Consider the following 12,106-nt stretch of genomic DNA (forward strand, 5'->3'; position numbering starts at 1 on the left):
ATTTTGTTTGGGTATCATTGTGAAAAAACAGAACAACTTTTCGACATTTTGGGTATCATTGATAAAACAGAACAACTTTTCTACCAAGTTTTCCAACAGGAATGAAACCAAGGTCTCTGATTGGTGTGAGAATCCATGACTTTACCATAATAGAGCCATACACACCACACTGACCACAGCCAGCTCCTTTACATGTTTAAGAATTGGTCATTAGACATACTGCCATATTTAGGATATAACTCTGTGTATGGTAATAAGCCCACCTTCGTATATAAAGTTCAGGGCTTTTTCTCACTGGTTTGGGAAGGGTCCTTTTTGTCTCATTTTGGGAAGAAAATTGGTGAATTGGGAAAGATTTGTTCAGGAGTATTTTGGGAATTTGGCTTTGAAATGAAATAATTCCAATTGGGAATGGGGCCCATTAACAGCCCCAGAAAGCCCCCAAAAAAGCCCTGAAGTTATATATATTCTATTTATTATTATTATTTTACAGATATAACTGTTGCAGATGAGAAGGAGATGGATGATGCTGATTACTACAAACAGGAAGTGGGAGAAGAACCAGAACCAGGTACACAGATCAGATATACAATTTAATTCTCCACTGTGTTGTCTTTAGCATTGATCTCCCTAGTCCTTCAGATACAGATTTTATAGGGGAGGGTTGACATAGGGCATTGGAGCTCAAGCTGGAAAGGGATATAATAGAGCTAGCTGGCAGTGTACGGGTGCATTTTTCTCATTGTTGGTTTTAGAGAGTGGAGTGGGGAACACTGAGCATTTTATTAGTATCACATAAGCCTGATGTTTTCTGGTCAAGTTTTATCACACCCCGCCCCTTTAAGTGAAAGACAAGTGCTGATAACATTGCATGAGCTGTGAGGATGTTTGGGTTACACATTAAATAGTGATGTCTTAACATTATAATTTGTAGGTCCTGTACAATACTAATTAAAGCATACCAATAACTTAATGGAAGAATGGTTTTTAAGATCACATGCCAAATTAGAATTTCAATCCTTCCTGTTAAACAGGTAACTTTTGAGTCAGAGGTTGGTAGGTCCAAATAATAGGATCAGAGATCAAAGGGTAGATATAAAGGTCAGTTGTTCAAAGTTCAAATGACAGGACAAAGAATATGATCAGAAGTCATTAGGTCAATAGATATTTTCTTCAGAGGGTCAGGAGGCAAATGTTCAACCTCAGAGGTCAGTAGGGTCACTGAATATCAGATATTATGTTACAATTTTTATCATGTTTTAAAATATTTCTGGATTGATATTTCTTAAAACGATGACACATTGTATTTTATCATTTCAGGCCTGTTCTCCAGCACAAATTCCAAACGAAGGAGATCGGAATCACAGGGACCTCCAAAAAGAAAATGAGGGCTAATACAAAAATGAATGGCAACACAAAAACGAATAAAAAGACAGATTCAAAATAAAAAAAATTTAAAAAATTTGACAAAAAAAATTTTCAAGTAAAAGGGACAAATTTAAAAATCCAAGGGAACTGGTTTTAAAAAGAAGGAAAAATTTTTTTCAGAACCAAAAAGGACAACAAAATTTAAAACAAAAATGGAGAAGCGTACTTTTGGGTTTTTATCCTGATTGTGATCTGAATAAATTGATATACTGAAGGAGGGAAATTTGTTAAAACTTGTACTATAGTTTGGTCATTTCCTTTTTAAGTATCTTTACTCCATAATTTTTTTACTGTTTTAATTAAAAACCCATGCCTTATTTATATACAAAATTCTAAATAAAATTTTCATCAGAAAAAGCCCTTTAAACCCCTCTATTAACCTTTTAATCTTAATTTAAATGTTGAAATTTTGGAAAAAATTCCCAAAATTACAAATATTTTTCTTCTCGTCTTCATTGACCCAGCTTTACCAGTCTACAACCCCTCCCAAAGCAAAAAAAAAAAAAAAAAAATCAAAAAACAACATTGAAACTGTTTTTTTTAAAAATTTTAAAAAGGAGTATAAGTAATAAAACGGGAAAAAACAAAAATTTAGCACCCTACCCTGTGTTTTTAGAACCTTGCCCATTAATTGATTACAAAAAGACCACACATCTGAGGAAAAAGGGGGGGGGGGTTACTTCATCTTTACCATTAAAATATGACCGAAATTTTTCCCCCTATTTTTTTCCTTTTCTGGTCGGGAAGCCTTTGCCAATAGTACGGTATCACAGTGTTCGTCCACTGGCTGTTTCCGCCATCTGTCCGTTAGCATGGGATTTATAATTTTCTTAAAGGTCATAAAAAGGAGTGTTTCAGAAAAAGGTTTACTGTAAAAAATACATCGGTAAAGGGCATTTCAACTCCAAAAAATTGTCTTATTTTTCTGATGGAATATTTTTTGGGTGCTGTCACGCATTACAAATTCTACGGGCCCTTTAAATTTTTGTAAAAAAAAAATTTTTAAAAATTTTCGACAAATCTCTATTTCTATCTTTTTTTTCAGATTAGGTCCCCATAGACTTAAATTCACAGGTTTTTTTAATTTCCAACCACGCTTGTAGACATTCTGTAGTAATCATGATTGGGTAATTTTTTTTTTTCAGAATCCTGGGGATTTCTTTTGCCCTTTTTAAAGACCGCAAAAATTTTTCCTTACAATCGCCTTAAAAAACTACAAAAATTTCGGGTTTTGGTAAATGTTTACTTTTATTTAATTGGGGAAAAAATAATTATAAGGAAATTGTCCTGCATTACGCTATTTCTTCTTCAACTTGATAGTTTTTTTTTTTGCCCGTCTTAAATTTAAAATCGTCCCATAATTTTTGAACCATACAGTCAAATTCTTTTTGAACTTTACGTATTTTTTATAGTTCAAAAGACTGGTAGTCTTAGGCAGGAGTGGTTCGCACCAATTTTCTTTTCTTTTTATCCCAAAATCTCCAAATTTTCTCTTCTCTGCGGGCAACCTCAACCCTCCTCCCTTTGGGATCTATCCTTTCAAAACCTTTTTGTCACCGAGGGTTTTCTCGAACTTCCCAGCACTTTTTCCCTTTGTCCCCATTTTTTCATGTTTATTTTGACATGATTTTTTCGTTGAATCGTATACTCTTTTGCTCCCCCTGGCTTCTGGCTCCTTGACCCAATAAGGGGAAACCCCCAAAGCCTTGGCGGCGAAATGCATGCCGATCGGGGTATCCGCTTGTACTTCTACCTAAAACAAGTTACAAATGTCTGGTTCTTTATGGGAAAAATTCGAGCAAAGCTGATGAAATGGTGTATGTCCCCTAATTTCTGGGGTGTTTGACAAAAAATAATTTGTAAACTTATATTGGCTTCGTTTGCTCTTTCTATCTTCGAAAGGTATTTATAAAAGATTTAATCACTCGTTATCAGGTTCATTTACAAACCGTAGTGTTTATTGTAACCTTCATCAACAATAAAAAGGTTTTTTAAACGACCAATCAAAGCCCTTTTTTTAATTAGAAAACCCATTTTTTGAAAACCAAAACTGTTTTTTAAGAAAAAAAATTTGGGGAATTTTTATTTTTTTCATACGTTTCTTGGTGCGTTAGAGGGGGCAGTTGGGTTAAATTTTGTAGGAGTCACCTCACAAAATCGATTTAAATGGGTTCAAATCCTCAGGGGGATATTGCCAATTCTCATTTTTTTAAAACGTTGTTCTGTCATTTATTACGATTGAAACTGTCATTCGAAAATATTGTTCCAATTTGGGTATTTTTTCCAAATTAAGAAAAAATAAAAACCCTAATGTCTTTAAAAGAAACTTTAAAGCCCGGGTAAAAAATGGTTGATAAGTTCGTCGGCCAATTTTCAAATTTGGGTTGTAAAATTACGCGCCCATACGTCAAATGGGTGGTAAGTTCGTCGGCCCTATATTAAGTTGGTTGGGAAAATTACGTCGCACATAGTTAAATTGGGTTTGGGAAGTTCGTCGGCCCCTACTTAAAAGTGGTTGGGAAGTTCGTCGGCCCCTCGTTGATGTTGGTGTTACGTCGGGCGAAAATTTGTGTGGTTGATAATTACCCAGCCTCTTAATGTGGTTGGTAAGTTTGCGGCCCTCGTTAAATGTGGTTTGGGAAGACTGGAATGTTAAGGGGGGTTAAAGTTTTTGGGAAATAAAGTTTGGGGGGTAATTGTCGGTTCAAAAAAGTGGTTATAAGAGGGGGAAGGGGGTTTTAATTCGGGAAAGTTAAAATGGGGTTTTGGAAGTAGTGGGAACTTAAAGGGTTGGGGGGAAATTTTGGGGAAAGAAGGGGGATAATTAATCGGCCCTACTTTTAAATTTTGTAATTTTTCGTCGGCAAAATTGTGTGGTTGGAAAAATTTGTCCCCATCTTAAGGGTGGTTTAAATTTCGTCGCCCTATTTTGTGGTTGATAATTTAAAATGGCCCCTCAAAATTTGGGTTGAAGTTACTCGGCCCCCGTTATGGGTTGGTAAAATTGTTTGGCATATGTTTTTGTGTTGTTATAAGTTTCTCCCCATACGTTAAGTGGTTTTTTAAATTACTCGGGTTTGAAAAATTTTGTGGTTGAAAAATTTTTTGCCCATCTTAAGTGGTTTTAATTCGTCCCCATAGTGGGGTGGGGAAAGTTACTCACCCCTCAGGGTTTGGGTTTTAGTGGTCGGCCCAAAGTTTTTTAATGTTTGGGGTTGGGAATTACTGGCCCCTAAATTAATTTGGTTTTAAGTCGTGGGGCCCTACGTTAAAAATTGGTTGTATTCTCGGGAAAAGTTAGTGGGTGAAATTATTGGGATACTAAAATGTGGGTTTATAATTTTTGTCGGCCCCTACGGAAGTTGGTTTATAAGGGACGTCGCCCATACTTAAATTTGGTGGGTGAGGGCGTCGGCCCTACTTAATGTGGTTAAAAATTACGTCGGCCCTCTTGTGGTTGTAATTACGTCGGCCCACTTTAAAAGGGTTGTAAGTTACCGGGGCCCTCGTTAATGTGGTTTTTAGTTCTTCCCCTACGTTTAATGTGGTTATAATTTACGTCGGCCCATATATTTGTTTATGTTAGTCGGGCCCTACTTAATTTGTTTGGTATGCCCCCCGGGCCCCTACTTAAGTGTGGTTTAATTACGTCCCCGGGGTTTTTGTGGTTGTGTTCTCGGCCACAGTAAGTGGGTTGATAATTCTCGCCCATCTTAAAAGTGGTTGGTTTTTTTAAAATCGGCCCATACGTTTTGTGGGTTGATAATTAACGTCGGCCCATTATGTTAAAAGTGCGGTAAAAAGCCCGGCCCCTACGTTAATGTTTTTTGGGAGTTTGGGGAAAAGTTAAAGGTGGGGAAATTACTCGCCCCCTCTTTGTGGTTTTACTTACGTCGGTTGAACAAGTAGTGTGGTTTAGTTTTTTTGGCATACTTAAAATTGTTGGTAATTACGTCCCCTTCCTTGGTGGTTTTTAAATTACGCGCCCTAGTTAGGGGTGGGTGTTTACTGGCCCCTCTTAAAATGTTTGATAATTTAGTCGCCCATACGTAAGGGGGTGGTTTATAAGTTTTATTGGCCAAAACTAAATGTTTTGAAAAAAACTTGCCCATATGTTAAGTGGGTTGATAAATTCCTCGGCCAACTTAGTTTTGTAAATACGCGGCAAAAGTTATGTGGTTGTAATTTGTCCCCCTACTTAAAGGGGGTTTTTAAGTTACGTCGGCCCCTTTTAAAAGGGTTGATAATAAATGCCCTTAAGTGTGGTTTTTAAGTTCTCGCCCAAATTTTTGTTTGGGAAGTTACTTGGCAAAAGTTAATTTTTGAAAGTTCGTCAGCCCCTCTTAATGTGGTTTGGTAATTCGTCGGGGGGGGTTAAAAGTTTGTGGTTGGTAAATTTGCCGGCCCCAAATTAATGTGTTGTAAGTACTTGCCCATAGTAAGTTTGGTTGTAATTTTGTCACCCTACGTTAGGGTGGTTATATTCTCGGAAGTTAATGTGGTTGGTTAAATTTTGGCCCCAAGTTAAGTGGGTTGGTTTACTCGCCCATCGAAAGTGGTTTTTAATTACGTCGGGCCCTAGTTAAGGGTTTTTTGATATTTTGTTGCTTTCGAAAATGTGGGTTGAATTCTCGGCCCCTAGTTAATTGGGGTTGTAATTACGTCGGCCAACGTAAGTGTTGGTATTTTCTCGGGCCCAATTTAAATTGGGTTAATATTTTCGTGGTGCTTGTGTTTTTTGATAATTACGTCGGGCCCCCAAGTTAAATTGGTTTATAATTTACGCGGGCCCCTAGTTTTAAATGTGGTTTTTATTTACTCGGCCCCTCGTTAAATGTGGGTTTAGTTCGTCGGCCCATAATTTTTTGTAAATGGTAAATTCGTCGGCCCCTGTAAGTTGTTTTTGGTTGTTTCCTCGCCCCCTTTTAATGTGGTTGATAAGTTACGTCCCCTTTGTTGGTGTAGTTTTGCGCCCCGTAAGTGTTTTTGTAATTCTCGGCCCTAATTTAAGTGTGGTTTGTATGTTACGTCGGGCCGATTTGTTAATGTGGTTTAAGTTCCTCGGCCCTATTTAAGTGTGTGGTAAATTTTGCCGCCCATACTTTTAATTTTGTTTTTAAATTCGTTGGCTAATGTTTTGTGTGTTTTTAAATTCCACCCTAGTTAATGTGGGGTAAATTACGTTTGGTTGAAAAAAATTTTGAAATTATTTTGCCATACGTTAAAAGTGTTGTAATTACGTCGGGAAAATTTTGTTGGGTTTTAAAAATTTTTTCCCCCATACTTTTGTGTTGAAGTTACGGCGGCCCATAAAAGTTGGGGGTTTTGGTTTGATAAGTTAATGGGCGGCCCCTACTAAAATTGGGTTATAAGTTGTCGGCCCCTCTTTTAAAAGTGGTTGTAAATTACGTTTGGCCCCTATTTAAAGGGGGTTGAATTTTACGGCCCTAGTTAAGTTGTTTGGTAGGGTTTAAGTGGGTGAAAGTTAGTGTGGTTTATAGTTTCGTCCCCATACTAAGTGGGTTGGGAAATTACTCGGCCCAATTTTTAAGTGTGTTATAATAACATCACCCCGTCAAGTGTGGTTGGTAAGTTGCGCGGCCCATATTTAACGTGGTTGTAATTACGGGGCTATACGTTAATTTGTTGTAAGTTTTCGTAGCCTACTTTTTGTGGGAAAATTACGTCGGTTTTAAAAGTTATGTGGTTTAATTTATTTCGCCCTACGTTAGTGGGTTGATAATTCTCACCCATACGTGAAGTGTGGTTGTAATTTAAAATCACCCATACGTTAGTGTGGTTTATGAGTGACGTCGGCCCAACTTAATGTGGTTGGGAAGTTAGTCGGCCCATACGTTAAATGCGTTTAAATTACGTGGCCCTACTTAAATTGGGTTGGAAGTTCGTCGGCCCAATTTTTTTGTGTTGAATTACGTTGGCGTATACGAAGTGTGGTTGATAAGTTACGTCGGCCCAAATTTAATGTGGGTTTAAATTACTCGGGCCCCTACTTTAAATGTGGGGGATGAGTGACCGGCCCTACTTAATGGGTTAGAAGTTTTCGTCCCCGTGCGTTGGTTTGGGGGTAAGTTACGTCGGCCCCCATGTTAATGTGGTTGATAAGTTACGTCGGCCCATACGTTAAGTGTGGTTTGTATGTTACGTCGGCCCCTACGTTAAGTGTGGGTTTATAGTTACGTCGGCCTATATGTTAAGTGTAGCTGGGAAATTTAAAGTCGGCCCATACATAAGTTGTTTGGTGTGTTTCCTCGCCCATACATTAAGTGTGGTTGATAAGTTACGTCGGCCCATGCGTTGTGTGGTAGGTAAGTTACGTCTGCCCCATGTCAAATTTTGGTTGATAAGTTGCATCGGCCATACGTTTAAATGTGGTTGGTATGTTACGTCGGCCATACGTTAAGTGTGGTTTATAAGTTACGTCGGCCCATATTTTAAGTGTAGCTGGTAAATTACGCCGGCCCTACGTTAAGTGTTTTTTGGTATTACGTTGGCATATACGTTAAGTGTCGTTTTATAATTACGTCAGCCCTACTTTAATTGGGTTGATAAATTACGTCGGTTGAAAAGATAGTGTGGTTGATAAGTTATTTCGGCCTATACGTTAAATTGTATTGGTAAGTTACGTCGGCCCATACGTTAAGTTGGTTGATAAGTTACGTCACCCATGTTAGGTGTGGTTGATGATTTACGTCGGCCCATACGTTAAGTGTTGGTTGATAATTATGTCGGCCCATACGTAAGTGTGGTTAGTAAGTTTCGTCGGCCATACGTTAAAAGTGTTGGTTATTTACGTTGGCCCATATGTTAATGTGGGTTGTAAGTTCCTCGGGCCATAAGTTAATTTTTTGGTAAGTTCCCTCGGCCAAAGTTAGTGGTGGTTGATAAGTTTCGTCGCCCTCTTGTGTGGTTGGTAAGTTACGTCGGCCCAATGTTAAGTTGGGGGTTGATAAGTTACGTCGGCCCATACGTAAGTGTGGTTTGGGATGTTTACGGGCGGCCCATACGTTAGTGTGGTTTAAGTTACGTCGGCCCTATATGTTAAGTGTACTGGTAAATTACTCGGGCCCCTACGTTAACTGTGGTGGGGGATGTTTCGTCGCCATACTTAAGTGTGTTGATAAGTACGTCGGCCCATGCTTGTGTGGGTTGGTAAATTACGTCGGCCCACCTGTAAGTGTGGTTGATAATTACGTCGGTCCCATAAGTTAAATGTGGTTGGTAAGTTACGTCGGCACATACTTAAGTGTGGCTGGTTAGTTACGTCGGCCCATACGTTAGGTGTGGTTGATAAGTTACGTCGGCCCATACGTTAGGTGTGGTTGATAAGTTAAAGTCGGCACATACCTGGTTGATAAGTTAGTCGGTCGAAAAATTAGTGTGGTTGATAAATTACGTCGCCCATACGTTGGTGTGGTTGATAAGTTTACGTCGGCCCATACGTTAGGTGTGGTTGGGAAGTTACCTCACCCATAGTTTTGGTGTGGTTTTGGGAAGTTACGTCTCCATAATTTGGGGTGGTTTTATAAATTACCTCGGCCCATACATTAAGTTGGTTGTTAAGTTACGTCGGCATATACATTAAGTGTGGTTGGTAAGTTCTCGGCCCATACGTTAAGTGTGGTTGATAATTACGTCGGCCCCTACGTTAAGTGTGGTTGTAAGTTACGTCAGTCCATAAGTTGGTGTGGTTTAAGTTAAACCCCGGCCCATACATTAAGTGTGGTTGATAAGTTACGGTCGGCACGTACATTAATTGGTTGATAAGTTACGTCGTTGAAAGATAGTGTGGTTTTATAAGTTATTTCGGCTTAACGTTTTAAAAGTGTTGGTAATTACGTCGGCCCATACGTTAAGTGTGGTTGATAAGTTACGTCAGCCCTACGTTAGGTGTGGTTGATGAGTACGTCGCCCATACTAAGTGTGGTTAGTAAGTTACGTCGGCCAATACGTTTTAAAAGTGGTTGGTATGTTTTCGTCGACCCCCTACGTTAAGTCGGTTGGTAAGTTACGTCGGCCTATATGTTATTGGGGTTGGCATGTTCCGTCGGCCCATCGTTAAGTGTGGTTGATAAGTTTATGTCGGCCCATACGTTAAGTGTGGTTAGTAAGTTACGTCGGCCATACGTTAAATGTGGTTGGTGTTACGTCGACCCATACGTTAAATGCGGTTGGTAAATTACGTCGGCCTATATGTTAATTTGGGTTTGGGATGTTTCCGTCGGCCATACGTTAAAATGTGGTTGATTAGTTACGTCGGCCCGTTTCGTTTGTGTGGTTGGTAGTTACGTCGGCCCACATGTAAGTGGGTTGATAAGTTAAAGTCGGCCCATACGTTAAGTGTGGTTGGATGTTACGGGCGGCCCATACGTTAAGTGTGGTTGATAAGTTACGTCGGCCCTATATGTTAAGTGTACTGGGAAATTACGTCCCCGGCCCATACGTTAAGTGGGGGTTGGTATGTTTCTCGGGCCCCTACGTTAAGTGTGGTTGATAAGTTAAAGTCGGCCCCTGCGTTTTTGTGGTTTTGGGAATTTACGTCGCCCACATGTCAATGTGGTTTTATAATTACGTCGGCCCATACGTTAAGTGTGGTTAGTATGGTTACGGGCGGCCGATACGTTAAGTGTGGTTGATAAATTTCGTCGGCCCATATATTTAAGTGTAGGTGGTAAATTACGTCGGCCATACGTTAAGTGTTGTTGGTAGTTACCGGGCGGCACATACGTTAAGTGTGATTGATTAGTTGCATCGTGCCAAAGTTTAAATGTGGTTGGTTTTACGTCCGCCTACGTTAAGTTGGCTGGTTAGTTCGTCGGGCCCCTACGTTAAGTGTGGGTTTATAAGTTAAAGTCGGCACATACCTGGTTGATAAGTTCGTCGGTCGAAAAATTTGTGTGGTTGATAAGTTAACGTTCGGCCCATACGTTGGTGTGGTTGATAGTTACGTCGGCCCATACGTAGGTGTGGTTTGGGAAGTTCGTCAGTCCATAAGTTGGTGTGGTTTTATAAGTTACCTCGGCCCATACATTAATTGTGGTTGTTAAGTTCGTCGGCATATACATTAAGTGTGGTTGGAAGTTTACGTCGGCCCATACGTTAAGTGTGGTTGATTAGTTTACGTCGGCCCATACGTTAAGTGTGGTTGGTAAGTTACGTCAGTCCATAAGTTGTGTGGTTGTAAGTTACCTCGGCCCCCCACATTAATGTGGTTGATAAGTTACGTCGGCACGTACATTAAGTGTGTTGATAATTACGTCGGCCCCTACTTAGTGTGGTTTATAAGTTACGTCGGCCCATACTTAATGTGGTTGATAAGTTACGTCGGCCCATACGTTGTGTGGTTGGGAAAATTTCATCGACCCATACGTTAAGTGTGGCTGTAAGTTACTCGGCCCATCGTTAAGTGTGGTTGGTAGTTACGTCAGTCCATAAGTTGTTTTTTGGTTGATAAGTTACCTCGGCCCATACATTAAGTGTGGTTGATAAGTTACGTCGGCACGTACAAATTTAAATGGTGGTTTATAGTTTTCGTCGGGGCCCCTACATTAATGTGGTTTTATAAATTACGTCGGGGCCCCCACGTTAAGTGTGGTTCGTAAGTTACGTCGGCCCATACGTTAAGTGTGGTTGATAAATTACGTCATCCGTAAGTTGGTGTGGGTTTATAAGTTACGTCGGCCCATACGTTAAGTGTGGTTGGGAATTCAACAAACGACCCATACGTTAAGTGTGGTTGGTAAATTTTCGTCGGCCCATACGTTAAGTGCGGTTGGTAGGTTACTCGACTCATACGTTAAGTTACGGGCGTCGGCCCAGTTGTCAAATGTGGTTTTGGGAAGTTGCATCAGCCCTTACGTTAAATGTGGTTTGGTAATGACGCGGCCCATACATTAAGTGTGGTTGGTAATTACTCGGCCCATACCTTAAGTGCGTTGGTAGGTTACAATCGGCCCATACGTTAAGTTACGTCGGCCCAGTTGTCAAATGTGGTTGGTAAGTTGCCAGCCCCTTACGTTAAGTGTGGTTGGGAAGTGACGTCGGCCCATACATTAAGTGTAGTTGGTAAATTACGTCGCCCATACGTTAAATATAGTTGGTAAGTTACGTCGGCCCATACGTTAAGTGCGGTTGGTAGTTACATCGGCCCATACGTTTAAGTTACAGTCGTCGGCCCAGTTGTCAAATGTGGTTGGTAAGTTGCATCAGCCCCTTACGTTAAATGTGGTTTGGTAAGTGACGTCGGCCCTACATTAAGTGTGTTGGTAAGTTACGTCGCGCCATACCTTAAGTGCGGTTGGTAGGTTACATCGGCCATACGTTAAGTTACGTGGCCCAGTTGTCAAATGTGGTTGGTAAGTTGCATCAGCCCTCTACGTTAAGTGTGGTTGGAAGTGACGTCGGCCCATACATTAAGTGTAGTTGGTAGTTACGTCGGCCCATACGTTAAATATAGTTGGTAAGTTACGACGGCCATACGTTAATGTGGTTGATAAATTACGTCAGCGTTAAGTGTGGTTGATATTACGTCGGTTGAACAGTTAGTGTGGGTTGATAAGTTACGTCGGCCCATACGTTAAGTGTGGTTGATACATTACGTCAGCGTTAAGTGTGGTTGATAAGTTACGTCGGTTGAACAGTTAGTGTGGTTGATAAGTTA

At 40.1% G+C, this 12,106-nt stretch overlaps 1 long non-coding RNA gene across 1 annotated transcript; it reads left to right on the top strand.

The window, feature by feature from the left end:
- Positions 1–446: 446 nt before the first annotated feature.
- On the top strand, positions 447–1,380 carry LOC117319387. Its single transcript, XR_004530714.1, has 2 exons — positions 447–571; positions 1,321–1,380. It is a non-coding gene; the product is annotated as an uncharacterized LOC117319387 (long non-coding RNA).
- Positions 1,381–12,106: the final 10,726 nt, after the last annotated feature.

This window comes from Pecten maximus, unplaced genomic scaffold (genome assembly GCF_902652985.1).
Source record: "Pecten maximus unplaced genomic scaffold, xPecMax1.1, whole genome shotgun sequence".
NCBI classification, from domain to species: Eukaryota; Metazoa; Mollusca; class Bivalvia; order Pectinida; family Pectinidae; genus Pecten; species Pecten maximus.